Here is a 25,954-nt window from a genome sequence, read left to right as displayed (position 1 = left end):
GAATGCTCTTTAGACAACTCAGCAGTTTATTGAGTGAAACAGCTACTTTTATACCTTTACAAGCAGAAAACATCATACATAAAGAATGCCACCTGGTTTTAGCCACATTAATACAATTTTCTTTATCATGAGTGATTGCAGAAGCTAGGGATATTGTTATTAACATTCCAAGATAAACTAGGCGCCTATACCTAATATTCCTTAAGATAGGCAAAAACAGGTCTGTTTATAAAAAAGATAAAAAGCTACCTATTAATTAACCCTAGGGTCAGAAAAGACATGCTTGAATAAATTCCAAGAAAACAGAAAACTAGGTAAGAGGTCACTATGTTTTTCTCGAGGAATAACAAAGGAGGCCCGGTAAATATTTTACTTCTAAACCGTGGGGTGGCGGGACAGGGAATAGCCTCTTTCAAGGCCTTTCCCAGGGCCTATTTGGGCCTTGTCCAGGCCGGCTCCCCGCATCTCCCCCTTTTTTATTTATTAAAATATCAAGCCTCCCCGTTCACTCCCCGAGAAAAATGAAATAATGTTAATTTTTCATAATACGGGAAAACTTCATGATTCTTTCAGTAACTAAATTCATAATACATTGTAAAAAACATGGTCCACAACAAAGAAAACAAAGTACAATAACAAGTATCATAAGCAGGTTTTTCCACCAATCACTCTCAAACCAGGATTTAACTTGTTCCCAAAAAGAAAGGGAGGAATCCTGCATAGAGAGTACTTGATGTTGAAGATCATTTACAGCATCAGACACATTGGAAGATAAATCTGGGATATACACACAACATTCTACTTTTATTATAGCGCAGGTCCCACCTTGAGCAGCAGTAATAATGTCTAAGGCCATTCGGTTTTGTAACACGGCCTTTCTCATTTGTTTCTGTTCTTCATTTAAAGCTTCAATAGCCTTCTTTGTGTCTAATAAGGCTTGTTGAGTAAAATTAGTTAAGGCATCTACATGGGTCATTATGTTGACCGTCCCAACAGAGGGAACAAAGACTGCAGCCAAATAATCATACCAATGAAATACAGATGAGACCATCGCGCTTTCAAAAAAGCAAGGTTGGCAGGGTTTTTGATGGGCTTATGACTAATGCGACCAGGGGCAAACACAAATCCAAGGCTGCACCGTCCTACCCATCCCACAGGCAGCCACCGCCAAACATTAGAACCACAGATCCATTTTGTTCCATTAGGAGCAACCCATCTGATGCCAGGGTTGTAAAACCAATCAGATCCTGGCCATGGCGTGGATGTTTTAACAGAAAAGGTGACATCAATTATGTGATCACATAAGGAAGTAGGGGTGATACCCATATGTTTCAGCAAATGTTTGCCTAAGTCTCTTTCTCCAAATCTGGGTTGATGTTCTTGTTGTTCCCAGCAAATGTCCGCTTGTTTCAGTAATTGTCCTTTTTCCGGGGTCATCCAAAAGTATTCATCCCAAATCTGATAATAGTCCCCAAAATATCAGCTGGAATGATCTTGTCCTTTACTGGAGGAATTGACGTACTGATTAAAGGCAGCAGAGATTATCTTAATACTTTTGCTGGCATTAAATCTTATCCAGGAGTCATAAGGTTTCTAAGTACACCAGGTCAAAGCTGTAACATTAAGAGAATTAAGGCTAAGGTAAATCTGCTTATATTGTTCTAAAAATTCACACACCGCAGGTAGTTCTTCCTGACCCATCGGTAACACCCACCATGGGAAACCATTTACAACTGACAAAGGCATAGCAGTGCATACCCAACAAGCAGAGGTATTATGAAAATCAGCATAAGAATGAGCCCAAGAAAGAAAAACATTTCCTTCAGCTCTGGGAAAGGCCTGATTCATAACGGCACATGCCAATGCAAGCACCAGGTAGGATAGGGAAATATGTGGATTGATTGTATCTGCAGCAATGTGTCTTGCTCGCTCCACGAACTCACGTAGTTGTTGATTTGTTGGCAGAACATTCCTCTCTTGTATCCTCAGCCTCTCTAGTCGAGCAGTCAGCGACTGTCTCCGTCTGGCGTACCAGCCTCTCCGGGAGCCAGCACGGTGCTTCGGCATCCCGTGGAAAAACACAAACATGTCCCCGCCCCCATATCAAAACAGGGTCAGGGCCATGCCACTGATTAGTAATTGGATCTCTCCAAATTACATGAGGCTTGTTAATAGCAGCTGGGGACCAGAATTGCTGTGCTGCGGTTTTGCCTTCAGAGTCCAAATTTAAAAAATTAAGAATAAAAAGGGCATGATGTAAGTAATTATATGGTATGAGGGGATATAACTCCCCCTTCTTGAATTTTAAAAGCTGATGTTTTAATGTCTGATGAGCTCGTTCAACGATGCCTTGGCCTTGGGGATTGTAGGGGATGCCTGTTTTAAGAGAGATGGAGAGACGGGAGCGAAAATTAAGAAAAGCGGCAGAAGTATATCCAGGTCCACTGTCCATTTTGATGGTCTTTGGAGTTCCCATAACAGAGAAAGCTGCAAGGCAATGTGCGATACAATGTCGAGCTGCTTCTCCTGTTTGTAAAGAGGCAAAAATATATCCAGAAAAAGTATCTATATTAACATGAACATATTTCAATTTACCAAAGGAGAGAACGTGAGTAACATCCATCTGCCATAAATGGTTGGGAAGGAGGCCGCGGGGGTTCACACCATAGTGAGGAACAGAAAAAAACCGAGGACAAACAGAGCAGCGGTTAACTATTTGCCTGGCGGTTTCACGGGGTATTTATATTGTAATCTGAGGGTATTGCTGTTTTGATGATGTAATTGGTGAGAACGTTCTGCGAGTTGGGCCTGGGAAAGGAAAATATGAGTGGCTGAATCAGCTAATGCATTTCCAGAGTGCTCCAGGTAAACTCGTATGAGCGCGAATATGGCCAAAAAAGCATTTATGAATCCTTTGATCTAAAAGAGCTTGTATATGGCGAAACAGTTGCTGAATCACCGAATTAGCAGTATGAATAAAAGGAACAGTTTCTAGTTGATTAAAAGCTCTAATAACATACTGGCTATCAGAAAAAACATTTAAAGGTTCAGAGGCAAAGTGTTGTAGAACAGCAAACACGGTGCACAATTCTACTTCTTGTGCAGAGGAACAGCCTGTAAACCAGGAGGTAATATTGTCATTAATAACATAAGCAGCCTTTCCGTTGGAGGATCCATCAGTGAATACGGTAACTGCGTCTGTAAGTGGCTGCGAGACAACTACAGAAGGAAACACAAAGTCGTGCTGGCTGGCAAAATGTAGCAGCTTATTAGCAGGAAAATGATTTTCTAATCTGCCGGCAAAATGAGCCAGGGCTGCATTCCAGGAATCACTGAACTGGAATAGCTAGTTCTGCTGTTCGTTTGTAAGTGGTAGACAGATAAAGTAAGGGTCTCTCCCCAATAATTCTCTGGAATCTTGACGGCCCTTGGCGATAAGATTACTGACTAGATCAAAATAAGGGTTGAGTACCCGAGCAGGGGAAACAGGCAAATGTATCCAATAAAGACGGGAATCTTGAAAAAGAACAGCTGTAGGGGTGTGTTTAGAAGGAAGTATATACAAACCCCATTCTCTTGTATAATCACAAGGAGAACTTGTTTGAGCAGCCAAAGCTTTTTCCACTATATTTAAAGCTTGGCGTCCTTCATCAGTCAAAACCTGAGGCGACATAGGCTCTGAAGGTCCTTTAAGAATATCAAACAGAGGTTTTAATTCCCCAGTAGTGATTTTCAAATAAGGCCAAATCCAATTAATATCTCCTAATAATTTTTGAAAATCGTTTAATGTTTTCAAATTATCTTTACGAAGTTCTAATTTCTGAGCCTTAAAAGTCTCCCCTTCCAATCTGAAACCTAAATGAGAATAAGGTGGGCTATGTTGAACTTTTTCAGGAGCTATTTGAAGACCATAGTGCTGTAAATCAGCCTGCAAGCCGGAGAAGGCAGACAACAAAATACTTTCATTAGAATGAGCTAGTAAAATGTCATCCATATAATGAATCATATATAAAGAGGGATATTTTTGGCGAGTAGGTTCCAAGGCCTTAGCAACAAACTTTTGACACAAGGTGGGGCTATTGGCCATGCCTTGAGGAAGTACTTTCCATTGGTAGCGTTTCATGGGTTGATGAAAGTTATTAGCAGGGACGCTAAAAGCAAAGCGAGGACAATCTTGTGGTGCCAAAGGTATAGTATAAAAACAACCTTTTATATCAATGATTAATTTATAAGTTCCTTTTGGAATAGCTATAGGAGAAGGGAGGCCAGGTTGTAAGGGTCCCATAATAACCATGGTCTCATTAACTTTTCTAAGATCTTGTAGCAATCTCCATTTACCAGATTTCTTTCTAATTACGAAAACAGGAGAATTCCATGGCGAATTAGAATGTTCGATATGTCCAAGCGCCAATTGTTCCTGCACCAATTGTTCTGCGGCTGATATTTTTTCTTTCGTGAGAGGCCATTGATCGACCCAGACTGGCGCGTCACTTTTCCAAGTAATCACATCTGCATGAGCCGCAGGAGATACAATGGCCTCCCCTAAAAATACCCTAATCCTGATCGAAGAGGCAAGGTTTTAGTTTGAACAGGTGACAAATTTCCTTCTCCATTTCTTCCCAATCCCTGATTAGGCAATAGCCCCTGATTCAAAAGCATCTGGCTAACAGCATCATTCGGGGCAAATATGTAAACTCCCATTTGCTTCATGACATCTCTTCCCCACAGATTAACAGGAATGTTAGGTAAAATGTAAGGCTGGATATGTCCTTCATGACCCTCAGCATCCTTCCACTTAAGCAACTCAGAACTCTGCTCGGGGTTATGAGACTGGCCAATTCCCCGTAAGGTGGAGATGGCTACTTGCTTATTCCAGTTTTTTGGCCAATCATTTAAAGATATCACAGAAACATCAGCCCCAGTATCCAATATTCCTACAAATTTGTGCCCGTTAATAAGTAGTTCTAATTCTGGGTGAGTTTCTTTTATATTTTGAATCCAATAAGCATCAGATGACCCGAAACATGTGCCTTCCCGAGGTTGAGCGCTTTTTATTTTCCCCATGGGTATAGTAGGCAGCATGACCAACTGAGCTATACGCTGTCCAGAAGGGATACTAACAATGTTCTTTGGAGCGCAAGCCATAATTTTTATTTCCCCAGTAAAATCTGAATCAATTACTCCAGGGGCAATTTGTAATCCTTTCATAGTCCAACTGCTTCTTCCCAATAGCAAACCCACGGAATTCTGTGGCAACGGCCCATAAACCCCAGTGGGTAGCGCTTGCATTCCCATTTCAGGAGTTAGTGCTGTATAGGTGGAGGAACAGAGGTCCAATCCTGCGCTGCCTGAGGTGGCTCTATAGAGATCTTTGACTCTGGGTTGGAAATCGTTCCCGGATGATTTTCCTGAATTGCCCTATAACATTGTTTCGGGGCCTGGGGCTGGCCCCTCACCCAGTTTCCCGACATAGGCGCAAGCACTTTTCCATTGATATCTGTTTTAGATCTACAATCCCTTGCCCAGTGTCTTCCCTTTTTACATCTGGGGCACAAATTAGGGTTATCATTTTGTTTACCAGCTGTCTCTCCTTTCCTTTGGGGGCACTGTATAGCTCAGTGTCCTATCTGTCCACAAGAGAAACAGCTGCCAGGGGGCCCATTGACCCTATTTTTAACCTTTCCTTTGTTAGCTTGTTGATACAATATTTCTTTAACAGTTTTTCCTTGAAGAGCAGCTGCAGTAGTTAAACCTTGCATATAAGACGGCCCAATATCTGCACAAATCCGGATATAATCAGCTATTCCTCCTTTCTTTCTGTAGGGTCTCAAAGCAGCCTGGCAAGCAGAGTTAGCATTTTCATATGCCAGCTGACGGGTTAAAACCATACCTGCTTCTTCATCTCCTATAACTCGCGATACTGAGTCAAGGAGACGAGCCACGAAATCCTGATAAGGCTCGTCAGGACCCTGCCTTATTTTAGACAAATCTTCAGATTTTTTATTAGATGTAGGAAGCCGCTTCCAAGCTATCAAAGCTGCCTCATTTATTTGGGGATAAGCTTCAGGGGGATAATTCAATTGCTGATTAGTAGCCCTATATGCTCCTTCCCCCATAAGCATTTCAAAACTCACTTGCAGACCATTTCTCCTGTTCCTGTCTGCAAAAATCCCACATTGTTCTCCAAATTCTGATTTCCATAACAAATAGTCTCCCCCAGAGAGGCAGGCCCTAGAGACGTGCTTCCAATCATTAGGAGGTAAATATTGACTATTTAAGTTCTCAATGATGGACATAGTAAAAGGAGCAGTTGGTCCATACTGGGCACAGGCTTGTTTTAATTTTTAATTTGCTTAAATGGCAGGGGTTCATAATACCTTTTTTGTTGAGCAACTTCAAGGACGGGGAAAAGGATAGGAAATCCTGCCAAGGTTTCTCCCTGTTGCCTCGCCTGGCGAATTGCAAGTTGGAGGGGGGACAGTTCGGAGGTGTTTTTTACAGATAATGCCTGTGCGGGAGCCTCAGACCCCTTTTGCATATCAGCAATCGGTGGGTCTAATCCAGCAATAACGGACGGAGGCTGCAATGGTAACTGATTAGAGGGACATAAGGGCTGGGAAAAAAGCTTTAAGTTAAGAGTATCAAGACGTTTAGTCACAGTTGTAAGTAAATCTTTAACCTCCGAAAAAGGGGATAATTCCGCTTGTGTTTTAACAGCGGTTTTTTCAGCAGCAAATAACTCCCATGGATCTTCTGCTTGCTCAGTAGGGTCTAATTCAGAGTCAGAGTCAGAAGAACTCTGTACGAGGGGTTTTTCTGCCGTACCATAATCATGCTCCAAAGGAGGAGCAGTAGGTAAAGTGGGAGGTTTGCCAATTATATTCTTTAATGCAGCCTCCAATTTTTTGCTTTCATGTTCAGGGTCCAAACAGTCCCTAATGAGTGTCCATAATGAATAAGCATCTAGCGGTACCTTTTCTGCTCCATGTAAAGAATAATACTGCTGAATTTGCTCTCTTACCTTCTTCCATGTGTCTATATTCACAGTCCCATCCTCAGGAAACCAAGGACAAACCTCTTCTACAAACAACAAAAACTTTTCTAACGTATGTTTAGCAACAGAAACTCCTCTTACCTTTAACATAGTCTTGAGCATAGTTACAAAAAGTTCCCTACTGCTACCTTGACCCATAGTTTATACTCTCGACTAAAAACCCTCTCCACCCTGAAAAAAATCCGTACTCACTCTTCTTTTGGGATCCCCTTTTTTACTCACGTTTCGGGCGGCTGCGATCATGCAGTCCAATCGGGTCCCTGTTCGGGCTTCACCTGCCAGAACCAGCCAGCAACATGAACAAGTCCCAACTGCAACCGCACGGAGGCCTGAGAAAGAAGAACTGAAAGTAAAAGAATGGGGTCGAGAGGGCTGAATGCTCTTTAGACAACTCAGCAGTTTATTGAGTGAAACAGCTACTTTCATACCTTTACAAGCAGAAAACATCATACATAAAGAATGCCACCTGGTTTTAACCACATTAATACAATTTTCTTTATCATGAGTGATTGCAGAAGCTAGGGATATTGTTATTAACATTCCAAGATAAACTAGGCGCCTATAACTAATATTCCTTAAGATAGGCAAAAACAGGTCTGTTTATAAAAAAGATAAAAAGCTACCTATTAATTAACCCTAGGGTCAGAAAAGACATGCTTGAATAAATTCCAAGAAAACAGAAAACTAGGTAAGAGGTCACTATGTTTTTCTCGAGGAATAACAAAGGAGGCCCGGTAAATATTTTACTTCTAAACCGTGGGGTGGCGGGACAGGGAATAGCCTCTTTCAAGGCCTTTCTCAGGGCCTATTTGGGCTTTGTCCAGGCCGGCTCCCTGCAGGGGAGGTCCCCAGTGGGCACAGGGCAGGGACCACCCATGTGGATAGAGCCTAGCCACCAGGGCCCAGCCAGCCCCTTCTGGCACAGACCCCACTCCAGACAGGCTGGCCTCTGGCCCTAATCTCCTTTGCCCCCACCCCTGGCTTAGGGGTGATCAGCCTGGCAGCTGATGCCTCAAGGGGAGAACAGGTAGAGAGGAAAGCAACCCAACCTCCCAAGTCTCAGTTTTATGCCCCCTGCATTTCACCAGCTAACCCCAAAATGATTTGGGGATATCTGAGGACCCCATCGGCTAATGTGTGTGAAATTGCTTGGTTAAGTCATCAATTCCCACCCAAACATGGTGGCTCTGGGACCTGGGTTCAGCTCAAAGATTTCCTGGGAACCCCTGTCAAGTTCAAAAACAGGCCGTGAGCAGTGTGCCTCAGACTGAGGCTCCAGCCCAGGGCATACCCTCCTGGAAGCCCAGTCAATTGCAAAGGATCTGTCGGGTTCTGATCAGGAAGAGGGTAGGATCCCCCAAAGTCGGCCCTGAGCCAGCCCTCTCCCTGCCCACCAGGAGACTTCATGATCCCCTTCTTCATCATTCTCATCTTCTGCGGGATGCCCCTCTTCTTCATGGAACTCTCGTTAGGCCAATTTGCAAGTCAGGGCTGCCTAGGGGTCTGGAAGATCAGCCCCATGTTGAAAGGTGACGCCTGGATGTGGTACACACACACACACACACACACATGGGCCTCTGGGGGCCGTGCAGACTCACTCCTCTGTATAAAGACTGCCAACCCCTATGGAACCCAGGTGTTGACCTGAGGCCCACATCAATGGCCAAGGCCAGGGACACATCCTGGGATCCATTGTTTACTTGGCCTCCACCCTCTTCTCCTACCACATGCATACACAAAAGCCCTTCGCCCGCAGCCCCCCTGACTCAGCCCCCAGCTCACTCCTGCCAAGGCTTTGACCTGCCCCTTCTGTGGCCTTCCACAAAAACCCGCCCTTTAGGCCCTTCAAAATTAGCTTCACATCCTTCAGCTAGGTGTGTGAGGCTGCTCCTGCCCCTCCCTTCCCCTAGGTGTGGGCTACGGCACGATGGTGGTGTCCACATACACCGGCATCTACTATAACGTGGTCGTCTGCATCGCCTTCTACTACTACTTCTCGTCCATGATGCTCTGGACCTACTGTAATAACCCTTGGAACACGCCCGGCTGCGTGAGTGTGCTGGATAACCCCCAAATCACCAAGAGCTTGCAGCTTCCTGCCCTGCCTGGCAACGTCTCTCAGGTGCTCAACCAGACCCTCCCGAGGACAAGCCCCAGCGAGGAGTTAGGAGGTGAGGCCCCCATGGGACCTGGGCTTCTAGGGGTTACCCTGGGAGCCTATCTTCAGCCCTCCCTATTCGCCGAAGGGCAGTGGTCTGCAGTCTAGGAAGGGCGCCGGGAACGGAGCAGAGCAGGGGTGTGGGAAGAAACATGAGGAGCTCGCGGTCCACTTCAGGAGAGGCTGACGCACAGGCTTAGTGAGTGTGTGTGCATCCTTACGCCGCAGCACTGAGGCTCCAGCAGTCAGGCAGGTCAGACGAGGAGGGTCGGGGCAAAGACAGGTGGCTTCCTAGTGAGCAGAAGAGCGCCAGCAGAGGCCCTTAGTCCCAGATGAGCCGGAGGATAAGCCGTTGTGACCAGGGCAACAGGTGTGTGGGGAGCTCACCAGCCACGTGGCAGTCTCCAGGGAGTACGTGACTTCTTGGAGGGCTTGCACGGATGAAGCATAGAGCTAACCCTGCAGAACCAAAGGAGAGCCACTGCAGTTCCCTGAGCCCAGGGCTGTCGTCACCAAGCTGCGTCTGGGAAGGGCAGCCCGGCACCCCTGCGCTCTGCTGACGGAGAACAGAGTCCCGGGGCTGGCCTGAGGGGAGGCTCTGCTGCTGGGGGTGTTTGGAATACCTTGTCCCAGCTGGGTGGGTATGAGGGCACAGCAGGACATCCTGGAGGAAATCCCCCACATCCTGTTGGGGAGCTCGAGGGAAGAGGGCTTTGTGGGCTGGGGGGCAGGCCTCGTTCATTCATTCCACAAACATTTATGGCTTCCACTCTGCCGGGCCCTGTGTGCCTATGGGGTATGAACGGCCCTGAGACCCTGCCACGAGGAGGTCACAGTCTAGAAGGGAGATGGGTTGTTGGTGCTATTTGGGGCAGGGGCCTCAGTACAGTCATATGCAGGGGTGTGGTGAGGGCAAGAGCAGGTGATCGAGGAGGCTTCCCATGGACTTCCCTCAAGGTCCCGTGTCTAAGACTCTGAGCTTCCAGTGCCTCCACTGCAGGGGGCGCAGGTTCAATCCCTCCTCAGGGAACTAAGATCCCGCATGCCAAGCATGACACGGTCAAAAAATAAATCATAAAAAAACCCCCCAAGACTTCCCAGAGGAGGGAGAAAGGAAGTATAGAAGGATTGGGAGACGTGGGCAGATGAGCTGCAGCCAGGAGGTGGCAGGCTGGAGCTGGGGTTGGGAGCAGGTAGGGCAGAGTATTGGGACAGAGGAGGCCAGGACATCAAAAGGCACGGGGCTTCCCCTGCCGGTCAGAGGGCTCGAGCCTTCTGCATGCTGTGATGGAGAGGCAGGGCTGAGAGGCTGAGGTCCCAGTGACACACGAAGTCCTAGCAGGGCCACGTCCTCTAAGCCGAGGGCCAGCACTCGGAGCCTCGGGGCCCAGTGTCCCTGGGCTGCTGCTGCTGCTGCGTACGTGCCCAGTCGCGTCTGACTCTCGGCAACCCCATGGACTGCAGCCTGCCAGGTGCCTCTGTCCATGGAATTTTCCAGGCAAGAATACTGGCATGGGTTGCCATTTCCTACTCCAGGGGATCTCCCTGACCCAGGGGTTGAACCAGTGTTTCCTGCACCTCCTGCACTGGCCGGCGGATTCTTTACCACTGAGCCACCTGGGAAGGCCCTGTGCGGTGCTATAGATGTTCAAAGACGGTTAAGATGTGGTCACTGTCCTCAAGACTCATGGTGGAGACCATGGAGCCGCTGCCTCCCAGTGAGGTTTGGGCAAAATTACCTCTGGGCAGATTCAGTCGTTCAGTCATTGGACGGGTCATTTCCTGAGCACCAAGTAGGTACCGGGAACTGTACTCAGAGCAGGGACAGAGCAGGGAGTAACAGACTCCGCCCACTTAGGTATTCTGCTACACGTGGGGCATGGTGTGGGCTGGGCAACTTGATCTAGACTAGGGCAAGCCTTCTGGAAGGTTCCAGAAGCACAAAGCCCAGAGATGCTCTAGAAATTACCACCCCAGGGACTGTCTTCCAGGGTGGGGCTACTACTTGGCAAAGCTCAGGAGATTTTATCCAGTGCAATTAGAGGGGAATTTCCCTCCAAGAAAACTAGCCATGGGTCAGGAGGTACACAGGATGGCCCGCTGAACTCCACTCCTTTTCCGGGGCTGGAGCCAGGCCTCCCTAAGGAGCAGGCAGTCCCAGGCAGGACTCCTTCCCTTCAGGATGGCTCCCGGCTGCGCCCTCCTGGAGAGCCTAGGGACGTGACCTTTGAGAGGGCTGCCCAAGATGGCTTCAGCAAGACGAGGTGACCAAGCACCCCCATTTCTGGGCACCCACTATGTGCTTATTGTGGTTTAGTTGCTCAGTCGTGTCCAACTCTTTTGCAAGCCCATGGGCTGCAGCTCTCCAGGCTCGTCTGTCCATGGGATTCTCTAGGCAAGAATACTAGGGTGGGTTGCCATTTCCTTCTCCAGGGGATCCTCCCAACCCAGAGATCAAACCCAAGTCTCCTGCATTGGAAGGTGGGTTCTTTACCCCTGAGCCACCAGGGAACTATGTGCTAGGCATATTATATGACATCATCCCCATTTTCAGATTCAGAGTCTGATTCCCCGATGTTGAGGAGCTAGGCTGCAATGCTGTGTCAGGATACGCATGCCCCACTGTGCCTGGTGCCTAATGTGAATTAGGCCGATGATACTGCCCAGGCATTCTGGGTCCACAGGCTCCAGCGACCCTGTGGAAAGCTGCACAATCTCATTTGAGCCCCAGAGCAACCCTATTAGATAGTGTGTGCCAGTTTTATAAAATATTCCCATTTTACAAGTGAACAAAGCAAATCAAGAGAAAGATTGACTCCTCTAAAGCGAGAAGAGCTCCCAGGGCAGATTTCTGAGCCCACGTCTGCCTTTTGCCTGCTCTTTGGCTTCCAGCCTTCCCTGCCCTCACCACGTCTTTACAGTATGAACTTACAGTCCTCTGAGAGCTGGTCTGAGGCCTGCCAGGCAGGCCCTAAGCTCAGGACCATGCCCTTGTCTCCCAGCAGACACCTGACGCTCAACGGGACTTGGACCCAGCAGCCCTCTCTCAGTGTCTTCACACTAGCTCTAGAGCCACACAGACCTCACTCAGCTCCTGGCTGTGCTACATACCAGCTTGGCCTTGTGAGGTCACCAAACCTCTTTACGTCTCAACTGTTCATCCACTAAGTGGGAGTGGTTACAACATCATTCTTGTTATTATGAAGATGTAGCAGAAATCACTAAGAACAGTGATGGGTACTCAGTAAGTACAGTGAGAGCCACTGCTGGAGATGCAGTGAAATAGATGAGTGTCCTGTTCTCAAGGTGTTTACCATCTGGTTGGGGAAATTAAAAAATAATGCAGAATAAGTCCAAAGATGTTATGTGAAAGCCAACTTGTAAATATGTGTGGTTCCAAAAGCTTTTCAGTTAGTTGTTTGGTCTCAAAAGCACATGGTCCAAAACCAAACATTAAATACGGTGCCATAAAAAGAAAGAGTTCAGAAGATTAGCCTTCCAAGCTCTTTAAACCCTTGTGTTTTATGCTGACCTCTTGCAATAAAAAAATAACACAAAGCACTACCAGTTTAACATATGTAACTAAACGAAGTTTTTAGAGAGTATTTTGAGCAAGGAATGCATTCTTTCCTTTGAATGCTGGTGCTTAAAGTAAAACACCTCTCAGCTATAGCAGTAAGACCCGGTGGCTATTCTGGAAGGCAGAGCCTCCCAACACGATGTGCCCTAAATAGTGTGCCAGTCTGGTTGGGCTTGGGCAGCCCAGAAACTCCAGCCCTGCTGCCTTCAGCTTTGAGTGACCTTGTCTATTTGCCCCACCGGCCCAAACTATTTTTTTCTGCATGTCCCAAAGGGAAAAAGATTGGAAAGCTCAGCCGCAAGGGTCCAGGAGCCACTCCTGGGAGGAGGGGGTGGATCTTATTCATCCCTTTATCTTTGGTTCCCCCATGGACTGAGAGCCTGGACAGTTTCTGACCCTGATGCCTGTTGAGCGAACCAACACAGAGGCAGGAGTTTGGCAGAAGAGGCATGTGTTGGTCAGCACCCTCTGCAGGTCACAATATGAAGGGCAGCCTAGGAGAAGATTTGAGGCAGAGGCAGCCTACTGACCTTTCTTAGTAAGAGTGGGCATTCCTCCAGAGGGCCAAGGAGTCGAGGGGCTTTGTTTACGACCCGTGACTCCGAGGGAAGGTCCTGCTGAGGCAGGTGGTGGGGCTGCTGGGAAGCTGTGTGAGGGGAGGGGAGGCCACAGAGCTGAGTCGGTGGGTTCCAGGGAGGCCAGGGTGGGGAGGGATGCCAAGTGGAACGGAGGGCAGGCCCTAGGTCCAGAGAGGAAGCCTGAGGAGGTTGGGCCTTTTCCTCTGGATCTAGATATTGTCCATTTCACTGGGGAGGCTGTAGTTGTGAATCTAGGATCATCTAGTCATTGTAGGACAGCACCTCCTCTGTGCTAGTCCTTGTCATATAAGGAGAGTGCCCACTGTGTGTTGGTGCCTAAGATAGGAGAAGACCTACTGTGTGACAGACCACACTAGGAAGGCACCCAGTGTGTGCCAGCCCCATGCCAGGGAGCCCTGGTGGTTTGCTGGGTCCTGCACTAGATGAGTGCCCATGTGTGGCAAATTCTGGGCAAGGTGAGGACCCAGGATGCGGTCTTCCCATGTGTGCCAAACTCTGGGCCAGGTGAGGACCCAGGATATGGTCTTCCCATGTGTGCCAAACTCTGGGCCAGCTGAGGACCCAGGACGCGGTCAGCCCTGAGCAGGGTGAGCTGCACCTTGAGCCTGGCCCTGTGCCAGGTGGGTGCCCAGGGTGTGCCGTGTCATGCTGGGCGAGCCCTGGTCACGTGCCAGGACTCGTGCTAGCAGGACGCCTGGTAAGTGACAAGCCTACCAGGGGAGGCCCTGGTGTACGCCAAACCTGTGCTTGCTGAGCTCCCAGGATGTGTCAAGCCCACACCGGGGCTGGGTGAGCGTCCACTGCGCCCCAGGTGCTGACGGCTGCTGCAGACAAGAAGCAGCTAAACACTTTTGTCAAGACAGAACAGAACAGGTCAGGGTGGGACAGGCCCAGGCGGCCTGTGGTACTTTCAAAGCCTTCTAGGACGATTTAGATGCTCCAGCACCTAGAGCCCTAGCCTGGGTGACTCTGCTCTTATTCATCATGAGACTTCCCAGTAGCAGAGGCACCCAATGCAGCAGAGATGTGGGGAGAGACCAGTAAGACTCACCAAGGCCTATCTGCCCAAGATACTATACGAGAGGGGAGCAGGCACAGGGGAGGGGACTGAGTTGGACTTTGTGTGAGACTGTGGGATTAAAGCTGACCCAGTGGGCTCTTGGAGAAGGAAATGGCAACTCACTCCAGTATTCTTACCTAGAGAATCCGTGGTCAGAGGAGCCTGGTGGGCTGCTTTCCATGGGGTCGCACAGAATCTGACAGGACTGAAGCGACTTAGCATGCACGCGTGCATTGGAGAAGGAAATGGCAACTCATCCAGTATTCTTACCTAGAGAATCCCAGGGACAGAGGACTCTGGTGGGCTACCGTCTATGGGGTTGCACAGAGTTGGACACGACTGAAGCGACTTAACATGCATGCATGCATTGGAGAAGGAAATGGTAAACCACTCCAGTATTCTACCTAGAGAATCCCAGGGACAGAGGACCCTGGCAGGCTACCAGGGGGGTTGCACAAAGTCGGACACGACTGAAGCAACTTAGCAGCAGCAGTGGGGCTCTCCTGTCCTGAGCTCCTCTCTACCAGCTCCCTGTCCTCTGAGCCCCAGGCAACCCGGCCCTACATGTGTATAAACAGAGGCACTAGGTCTCCATGAAAGGAACCACCCCCACCCCCATCCCTGGTGCCGCCAACCATCCCAGCTGCTCCCAGGCTTGGAAACATCCTGGCCGGCTGGGTTCCTGCGTGGCCCTGTCCTAGGAGCTGCTGAGGCATGAGGGAGGCAGCTGAGCTGGCCTGGCAGAGACCATCTGGGCTGGGAGTGGGGGAAGGAACACGTGCGGTGGGCATGTGGGCCTGAGCATGTGCTGGGAAGTGGCTTGCCCTCCACGGGGCACCTGCTGCATGGACAGCTCCGCAGAGGCTCCAAGGATGACACATGGTAGACACCGAGGAGACCCGGGGGACCCATGTCTTCACGCCCAAGCCTGGGCAAAGGGGGATGGAAGGGAGGACCTCGTGGCCAGGGCCAGCTGCCCACTCCCGCATCCCAGGACACAAATGGCAGCAGGAATCACAGACCTGGGAGGGCCCCAGTGCCCCTGGTTTACACACATGGCCCTCAGTTCCCTCTGTTCCCACCGTGGCCTCTAGAGAAGGAGCATCTTCATGATCTCCCCTTTGGGGACCATGGCAGTTAATGAAGTCCAGGTACAGCTGCCCAGGTTAGCTAAGAAGGACGGCACTCCTCAGAGACAAGCACTACATGGAGGCAGCACTGGTTCCAACTGAGTCCTGAAAACAGTGTAGCCCAGGGTCATAAGCAGAACTGAGAAAGAAGCAGGAGTAGAATCTCGAGCAAACACTGGGGGTGCCCAGGGGACCTGCTATGGAGCCTCAGACGCAGCAGCAGTGGGCAGATGTCAAAGGTCAAAGGGCACGAAGGAAACTACGCTCTGGCTATCTTTAGGCACATCCTGGTGCTGGGAACAGGTGTCCCAAGGTGGCATTCCCTTCCACAGACGGGCTAGCCGGCAGAGCCTGGGGTCTGGGAAGCTCAGCTGCAGCAGGGGTTCTGGGACCTTGGGATTCAGGCTCTCTGTGCTGCCCACATGGGTCCCACATCACCCCTGCCTGCCCGTCCCAGTCCTTTCAGGGTCACTCCAGAGAAAACAGAACAGCCAGCGAGTCCTCAGAGGGTTTCTTAAGTTTCACGGGATTCAGAATCTCTAGGGAGGGAGGGGCAGAGCCGCACTCCACTTTCTGCTACAGGCCCATGGCCATTCCAACACTTCTGGCAAGAAGGAAGCCAGTCTTGATCCTATCATGGCATCTACTCCCCCCTAGCAAGTATGCGGGTCTGGAGACCTCCGTCTCTGCCCACACCTGAGCACTCAAGAGCTCAGGCTGGCTCAGGAATACTTTGAGAAGCCTTATTCATTCAGACTTCTTCCAATCGGGAGTGGGCCAGACCAGAGCGGGCCTGAGGGGCTGGATGCTGGAAGTTCAGGACCAGGCAGGAGAGAGGGTCCTGAGCCTGGGGCACAAGTGTGTGGCTGCCTCCCTGACAGCATTTCTCTGGACCAAGGACTTAAGAGCCCAGAAATCCCTGGTGAGAGACAGGGCTTGTTTGGGGAGGGCTCAGCAAGAGACCCTAGGGCAGCTGCCCAGTCTCACTGTTTCTTGAGGCAATATCCCCAGAGAAGGAATACAATGACTGCCCTTGGGTATTTTCCTGGCTTCTGATTCCAGAGCTGGCCTGCTTCCTCCATCCATGAGCCATCCATCCATGAGCTGGCCCTGCTCTTGCCCTCTGCTTTGCACCACCTCTCCTGTGCTCTGAGGCAGTGGGCAGTGAAGAGCCGTGACTTGGGGAAAGGGGAGAGGGATGTGTCCTGAAAGACCTCACAAGAGGATTCAACATGAAATGTTCTATGCTATTTTTCAAGTGGAAGAAGAGAAAAATCAGTCTCTGAGGACTCCTTGACCAGCCCCTACTGAATGCTCCCCTCAGCAGGCAGAGCACAGGATGAGGGTGCCGGGGTGTCAGCCACGGGACAGCCGTCCCGGCAGGACCGACTGCAGCCTGATCTCCAGGGCATCTTGTGATGAGGGAGCCGGGGTGTCAGCCACAGGACAGCCCTCCTGGCAGGACTGACTGCGGCCTGCTCTCCAGGGCATCTTGTGATGAGGGTGCGGGGTGTCAGCCACGGGACAGCCCTCCTGGCAAGACAGATGGCAGCCTGCTCTTCAGGGCATCTTGTGATGAGGGTGCGGGGTGTCAGCCACGGGACAGCCCTCCCGGCAGGACCGACTGCAGCCTGCTCTCCAGGGCATCTTGTGATGAGGGTGGGGAGTGTGCTTCCTGCCTCCCAGCGTGACTTTTGGGCTCTGTAGCAGAATCTGCCTGCTGAGGGCTCTGAACCACGGCAGTATCTAACCTGCTGGGTGAGGGGCTGCCTGCCTAGGCCTGCAATAGCCCCAGCACTCAGGAGCCCTGGCAGTGCCAGACCTGGGGCCCCATGGAGCCTCCTAGGCCCTCCTGTCGGGGCCAGCAGCTGACAGCAGGCCCCAGAAGGGACGGACGGTGCTCATGACCCCCACCCCTCGCTGCAGTCTGGTTTCTGTACTCACCAGCGTCCCTTTGGCACCTTTTCCTGCCATGGTGGTGGTGGGTGAGGGGCTTTGGAGTCCCGGATCACACTCACAGGCTTTGTTTCTAGCACCTTTCGGAGTACAGGCCTCCAGAGCTGTGGAGAGAGCAGAGAATGAGGCTAGGACGTGGCCCGGGGAAGGCAGGCAGGACGTGTGTGGCTCCAGGACAGGCAGTGCAGGCCCCAGACCACTGCCGCTCTTCCCTCCTGTCCTGTTCCTTTCTGGATGACCCTCAGTCCAGTGCCTACCTCACTCTCCTCCCAACCCTTCCCCTGAAACCCTTGGTCTCCAGGCTTCCTGTCTCAATGGGCAAAGGTTTATTTTTGACTCTCCAGATGCCTGATTCTATTTTTTTAAAAAATTTAAAAAAAGAACACAGAACTGGGACAGGGTCCAGTTCCTTCATCGTCTGTGTGAACGGCCTCAACCTTCCCCTGAAGGGGAGTCAGCTTGGATCAGCACCTGCTCCCCCACCTCGCCCCAGCCCGGCGGCCAGGATGGGCCTTCCCTATCCTGATGCTGCTCAGCCTGGGCTCCCGGCATCTGGAATTACATCACTCACTTGGACCAGAAGCTCTGGGCACAGCAAACACAGGGTGTGCATGCACGCCTCCATGCCCTTGCTCAGGAGGGCCCCTGTAGAACACGTTCCCTCCTGCTCCCCAGGTGAAATTCCACAAACCCTCTGGGACCCAGCTTCAGCGTCATGTCTCCTCTGCTGCTCTTCCTGACATGGCCCCCCTCCCCTCCAGAAGGAACAAAGTGCTTCCTCTTCTGTGTTCTGTGCTACCAGTGTTCTTATAAACTCACTCAAGACATATCTGCTTATGTCTGTCCACTGTGGGTTGGGCAGTTCCCTGAGGGATTGGATGTGTTTTATTGACCCCTCTGTGCCCTGCTCAGCCTGCCCTCAATCCTTCCCAGCATAAGAGTGTTTTCAAATGAGTCAGTTCTTCACATCAGGTGGCCAAAGTATTGGACTTTCAGCTTCAGCATCAGTCCTTCCAATGAATGCTGCTGCTGCTGCTAAGTCGCTTCAGTTGTGTCCGACTCTGTGCGACCCCACAGACGGCAGCCCATCAGGCTCCGCTGTCCTGGGATTCTCCAGGCAAGAGGGCCTACTTGCTCCCTAATCACTAAAATTTGAATATCTTCTTTACAAGGGTGCTGAGAAATTTGTTTTATGCCTGTTAAACTGTAAAATGCTTCACTGATACCAGTTATTACTGTGTCTTATTCTGGAAAAACTGAGGAATCTTAATTTTGTGTCCATTTGGGTACTTCTAAAATTCTGCTTTATTTCAAATAGTTAACATGACATTATAAACATAGAAACAGTTTTGGGAGGACCAAAAAATGTTTCATATGCTGAGAAGTTGAGAAGACATGAGGCTTTTAGCTGGCATGTAGCATAAGAAATCTACACTTAAAATTTTTAATGCTATCATTAATAAAGCACAAGAAGACTATGCAATATTCTTTGTGTTTTTCTTCAATTAGTTACTTTACCACACCCTTCTTGTTACTAGGACTTTAATCAGCCAAGGAGTGAGAAGACATGGGTTCTAGCTCTGGCTGAACCCCTCAGGAGCCTGGCTGAATGCTGATGCCTAAAGAGAAAGGAAGATCCCGCACTCCTCTCTGCAGAGGTACCAAGAGGAGTATATCACACTGCATACAGGAAAGTGCCGTTAGCTCCAAGGTGCTACCATAAGCCCATGTTTAACAGTATGACACTCAAGGATACCTTTTTTCCCCTAGTGTCCTCTTTTGTTTAGACCTTCGTTCATCTACTGCCCAAATTCCTTCACTGACAGATGACCGAAGACTCTTTAAAAGAATAAAGAAAATGTATTGCAGAAATTGTTTCGTGGCATTACAAAACTTATACATGAAATTTCACGTAACTTAATTATCTTTGGGCCAGTATTATGTAGACATTGACAAAAATACATAATATCAAATACAATGCTGTTGAGGGTACTCATGCTTCGAGGGCAAAATGACATATAAAGCCAAGATCACAGAGGATTAACGGCCAAAAGAATAATAATATTGGGTTGGCAAAAAAGTTAGTTTACTTTTTTATCATAAGATGGCTCTAGTAGTGCTTGGCTGTCTTCAATTTCATTAGAAATAATTTTGTAAGACTGTATTGTGACAGCTGTCATATCAGTGTGCATTAAAAAAAAAAATCATCCACATACCTATGGACATCTTATCTTCGACAAAGGAGGCAAGAATATACAATGGAAAAAAGACAACCTCTTTAAAAAGTGGTGCTGGGAAAACTGGTCAACCACTTGTAAAAGAATGAAACTAGAACACTTTCTAACACCATACACAAAAATAAACTCAAAATGGATTAAAGATCTAAATGTAAGACCAGAAACTATAAAACTCCTAGAGGAGAACATAGGCAAAACACTCTCCGACATAAATCACAGCAGGATCCTCTATGACCCACCTCCCAGAATATTGGAAATAAAAGCAAAACTAAACAAATGGGACCTAATGAAACTTAAAAGCTTTTGCACAACAAAGGAAACTATAAGCAAGGTGAAAAGACAGCCTTCAGAATGGGAGGAAATAATAGCAAATGAAGAAACAGACAAAGGATTAATCTCAAAATATACAAGCAACTCCTGCAGCTCAATTCCAGAAAAATTAATCACCCAATCAAAAAATGGGCCAAAGAACTAAACAGACATTTCTCCAAAGAAGACATACAGATGGCTAACAAACACATGAAGAGATGCTCAACATCACTCATTATCAGCGAAATGCAAATCAAAACCACAATGAGGTACCATTACACGCCAGTCAGGATGGCTGCTATCCAAAAGTCTACAAGCAATAAAATGCTGGAGAGGGTGTGGAGAAAAGGGAACCCTCTTACACTGTTGGTGGGAATGCAAACTAGTACAGCCACTATGGAAAACAGTGTGGAGATTTCTTAAAAAACTGGAAATAGCACTGCCATATGACCCAGCAATCCCACTTCTGGGCATACACACCGAAGAAACCAGATCTGAAAAAGACACATGCACCCCAATGTTCATCGCAGCACTGTTTACAATTGCCAGGACATGGAAGCAACCTAGATGCCCATCAGCAGATGAATGGATAAGGAAGCTGTGGTACATATACACCATGGAATATTACTCAGCCATTAAAAAAGAATTCATTTGAATCAGTTCTAATGAGATGGATGAAACTGGAGCCCATTATACAGAGTAAGGTAAGCCAGAAAGATGAAGACCAATACAGTATACTAACACATATATATGGAATTTAAAAAGATGGTAACAATAACCCTATATGCAAAACAGAAAAAGAGACACAGATGTACAGAACAGACTTTTGGACTCTGTGGGAGAAGGCGAGGGTGGGATGTTCTGAGAGAACAGCATTGAAATAAGTATACTATCAAGGGTGAAACAGACCACCAGCCCAGGTTGGATGCATGAGAGAAGTGCTTAGGGCTGGTGCACTGGGAAGACCCAGAGGGATGGGATGGGGAGGGAGGTGGGAGGGGGGATTGGGATGGGGAACACATGTAAATCCATGGCTGATTCATGTCAATGTATGGCAAAAACAACTACAATATTGTAAAGTAATTAGCCTCCAACTAATAAAAATAAATGAAAAGAAATAAAATAAATTAAAAAAAGAAAAATCAAGACTACTGAATTTTTGTGTAGTCATTTTAATATTAAAGGAGGAAAAAAGCAACATTTTCTGCATATTATGCTTTATTATTTCAAGAAAGGTAAAAATACAACTGAAATGCAAAGTAAGATTTGTGCAGTGTATGGAGAAGGTGCTGTGACTGACTGAAGAGTCAAAATGGCTTGCAAAGTTCTGTGCTGGAGACTTCTCACTGGATCGATTTGGCCACAGTTGAAAAGAGCAGTTGAAGTTGACAGCAATCAAATCGAGACCTTAACTGAGAACAATCAATGTTATACCATGCAGGCGATGGCCAACATACTCAAAATATTCAAATCGACTGTTGAATACCATTTGCACCAGCTTGGTTATGTGAATCGTTTTGATGCTTGGGTTCCACATAAGTGAAGCAAAAAAAGAACCTTCTTGACCATATTTCCACAGGTAATTCTATACTTAAATGTAACAAAAATGTTTAATTTTTAAAACAAGTTGTGACAGGGGAGAGAAAAGTGGATTGCTGTTGTTGTTCAGTTGCTCAGTTGTCCCCGTGGACTGCAGCACGCCAGGCTTCCCTGTCCTTCACTATCACCCAGAGTTTCCTCAAACTCATGTCCATTGAGTTGATGATGCCATCCAACCATCTCATCCTCTGTGGATACTGTACAATTATGTGGAATGGAAGAGCTCATGGGGCGAGCAAAATGAAGCACCACAATCATACGTAAGGCTGCTCTTCATCCACAAGTGATGCTGTGTATATGGTGGGATTGGAAGGGGATTCTCTATAATAAGCTCCTTCTGGAAAACCAAATGACTAATTCTAACAAGTACTTGCTCCCAATTAGACCAACTGAAGGCAGCACTAGACGAAAAGCATCTGGAATTAGTCAACAGAAAATGCATAATCTTGCATCAGGATAACTCAAAGACCATGTTTCTTTGATGACCAGGCAAAAACTGTTACAGCTTGACTGGGAAATTTCTGATTCATCCACCACAGTCACCAGACATTGCACCTTCAGATTTTCACTTATTTTGGTCTTTACAAAATTCTTTTAATGGAAAAATTTCAATTCCCTGGAAGACCATAAAAGACACCTGCAACAGTTCTTTGCTCAAAGACATAAAAAGTTTTGGGAAGATGGAATTATGAAGCTGCCTGAAAAAAACGGCAGAAGGTACTGGAACAAAACTGTGAATACACTGTTCAATAAAGTTCTTGGTGAAAATGAAAAGTGTGTCTTTTATTTTTACTTAAAAACCAGTGGAACTTGCTGGCCAACCCAATACATATACAATCACCGTCATACGTGGTCAGAGTACACAAAGAACCATCTGAATCAAACACTAGGAAAATCTGGCGCAGGGGGTGGAACTCGAGTCTGACTTGGAGAGCCTGTGGAGGCCGACGGTGGAGGAGACCAGTCACTAGAGGACAGAGGGTGGAAAGGTACAACTGACAGGGCGCACACGGGGTTGGAGGGTGCACCCGGGTACACAGCAGGCTTCATTTTGGAGAGAAGTAGAAATAAACAGGGGTGGGGGAGGTTTAGGAGAATTTTAGACTAGATTCTATCAGGAACTAAACAATCCTTAAGCACTGATACTTCATGATGCCATGTTGTTCTAAGGATATTACGAATCAAGGAGTAAGGAAAAGAATGGCCAGGAAAAGGCAGCTCATAGGTGGAGAAACATGTCCAAAAGCTAATAAATTAAACAAAATATGAAGAATCAGGCCAAAACAAAGGTAAAAGAAACGATTAGAATAAACTAGACATGGCAACCCACTCCAGTACTCTTGCCTGGAGAATCCCATGGACAGAGGAGCCTGGCAGGCTACAGTCCGTGGGGTCGCAAGAGTCAGACACGACTTAGCGACTAAACCACCACCACCAGACAAATCACAAAAATTTTATAGAAAAGTGAATTAATTCATTCAATAAACATGAAATGTCTACTAACAGTCAGCCAATGAGGATACAATGATGAATTAGATAGAAACAGTCTTATCCCTCAATGATCTTAGAATCTCGGAGAAGCTTCTTGAGTTGAGATTAAAAAGGCAGGTGAGGTCTTGGTTGATGAGGAGAAGGGTAGTGATAAAGACAGCTGCAGAGTAAGGGACGGTAGGTGGTGCTGGCCGCTGGCAGTGTAGGACAAGAGCCTGAAGGCAAGAGGGCAGTCGAGGAAGTTCAAGCACAGGTGGGCAGAGTGGAGAGAGTTCAGAGAGAAGAGTGGAAGGTTAATAAATGATGGGGTTTGGGAAATATCATGGCTACAGGGTGCGAGAAGGAAGAGGAGTCCTGAAAAGGAGGCAGGAAGGCCATGCAGAGGCTGGTGTGGGATTCAGCAGCAGACCAAAAACTTCTTTCTTTTCCATTCCAACAAAACGCACTTTAATAAGCTTTGTAAAATTCAAACAAGACACGAACTTTCAAACAATCTGCTAGTTCAAGACACAGCTCACAACTTAACCTCTTTTACGAATTTTTTCTTGCCTACCCTCCTCGGGACCTCTCAGCCCTGACGTTCCCATTGTCCTGCATTTCCTACAGCTTTATCCAAGCAGAACCTCTTTACTACATTATCTAGTGAGAACCCTGCATGTGCCAGGTACTGTCTCGAGGCAAGGAGCATAAGACCACGTGGTCTGGCGTGGCCCAGTGCTGACACACACAGGAAGTGATGGTGCGGTGCTTCACAACGAAGGGAGGATGGAGTTTGAGGCGCCTAGCACAGCCCAGAGGGTGAGGGGAGGACAGGGCGGCAGTTTTCTGTTGGAGGTGATACCAAAACTCCCTCTCCACTGTTCACCCGGATGAAGTCCCTGTTCTCACGGCTTAGGGGCAGACAGTTCCATTCCCAAGGGAGAGATTTTCTCAGAGAAACTAGGTATTACACGACATTTATATGACCCTTCAGTTACAGCAGGGGTTAAATGGCTGGTATAAACTGGTCCACGAATCTAACTACATATAAAATATTGTCTGGGAAAATACTTGTAAAATGACAAATTTTAAAATATAAGTAAGCCAGTTCTAAGCTGGAGACCACTTATACATGGGTGAGGTGGTATTAACAAATTTAATTTTTGAAATACCCTTCTCCTCCTCCTCGACATTTAAAAGTGTCTACTCTACCCTTGAGAATTTGTCATCTTCAAACCAAATATGTTTCTTAGGTTGTAACATCACATGCAAATCATTTACATTTTGAAAGTATTATACTATAATCATGGAACATTAAAAAACACCAATCACAACAACCTAACAGATTAATAAAATAATTCTTGGAGAAGGCAAACAAGTGTAATATGCTTTATGGTAGATTGTTGACGGTTATTTCGGGACCTCGTAACTGTCCCAAAGGCACAGAAAGCTGATTGAGGGCCTTGTCCATACCGACCTAAAGGCAAAAGCATGTTGGCACAGACATCAGGGCCAGGGTTAACAGTGAAGCCTGTGCTTAATGATCAAAGCAGTATGAAACTTAGGTTATTCTTTCTGTACAATTATATGCTGCTAGTAACTACATAACAAAAATGTTATTTGGCCATAAATATTGCTCCTTGAATGTGAAAAACCTGTTGATATATAAGCACTATAAAAATAAGGAAAGTCATAAGAAATCAAAAATTCCTATGCACAATTTGCCTTTGGGATGAAATTTTAAATGACTTAAAAAACTAACAGGAAAAATAGCTATCTCTGTTGTTTATGATATTCAACCAGCTGATATGAAAGTCTGATGGACTACATCTCTCCTAAGCATTATTACAACCCTTCAGAAAAATCCAAATTAAATAGGATGGAAATAAAATTTTCAGGGTCTCTAATCCTACTGGAACATTTATCTTAGTGGTGTATTTCCCAAAAGCAAATATGGCTCATTATTCTCAATGTTTCTTGAAATTCCCATAGAGATGGCTATTTTCCATACCTCTTTTGACAAACAGACTTAAAAACAAAATATGAACAAGACTTTCACAAGTATGAAAACTCAAGTGTTTCTAAACAACTTTTCCAAGTAATTGATATGCTTCTTTTTTTTTTTCATTTATTTTTATTATTTGGAGGCTAATTACTTTACAAACGAATCAGCCATGGAGTGTTACAGGTATTTCTTACAAACAATTCCTATATTTGTATAACATGTATAAAAATAGGCTTCTTAATGATCAATATTGGCCAATGTTTTCTCAACCTATCTCTGGCTAGCACATGTACCTGAAAGTAAATGGAACATTTCCTTAAGAATAGTTGATATCTGCTCTTGGAAATTAGTCTAAACTGGTGAGATTTCATGGGAATCAATTAGCAACTAACAAAAACACTCTTGGCATTGCTATCCTTTACTTGTCACCACTTCTTAATAAGTCATTCCAAACATAATCAAACTAAACACAAAAGATGTGTGTCAAGAAAGTTTAGTTCCTTTATTAATCAAGATTAGCAATCCCTTCAAGTTTCTGGGGAAAAAAATAACTAAAAGGTTTCTAAAAAGACGCAGAGCTGTTAAGAAGAAACATGAGTGAGAAAAAAAGTGTGTAGTACATGTGTAAATACACTGACAGGCAGGAACTGTGGATTTCAAGTTTACCAGGTTTGTTGACAGGTTGACAAAGTCTGTGTGTCCTTGATGAGCTCAACCATGGCTGTTTTAAGCAGCTTATAGTAGAGCTCCAGGTCATCTCTAAGTGCTTCTAGCTGGACTCGCTTCCGACAGTCAGA

The 25,954-nt window shown here is 47.1% G+C and overlaps 1 long non-coding RNA gene across 3 annotated transcripts; it reads right to left on the bottom strand.

Moving 5' to 3' along the window:
* Positions 1-3: 3 nt before the first annotated feature.
* LOC122448186 lies at positions 4-25,954 on the bottom strand. 3 transcript variants are annotated; one of them, XR_006271534.1, is made up of 6 exons: positions 25,824-25,954; positions 19,294-19,376; positions 17,526-17,641; positions 9,434-9,671; positions 7,277-7,397; positions 4-2,808 (listed from the first exon to the last, which is right to left on the bottom strand). It is a non-coding gene; the product is annotated as an uncharacterized LOC122448186 (long non-coding RNA). The 3 variants fall into 3 exon arrangements; XR_006271536.1 differs by lacking the exon at positions 9,434-9,671; XR_006271535.1 differs by lacking the exon at positions 19,294-19,376.

Source organism: Cervus canadensis, chromosome 10 (assembly GCF_019320065.1).
Source record: "Cervus canadensis isolate Bull #8, Minnesota chromosome 10, ASM1932006v1, whole genome shotgun sequence".
Classification (NCBI taxonomy): domain Eukaryota; kingdom Metazoa; phylum Chordata; class Mammalia; order Artiodactyla; family Cervidae; genus Cervus; species Cervus canadensis.
This window is presented reverse-complemented; position numbering and strand designations above follow the sequence as displayed.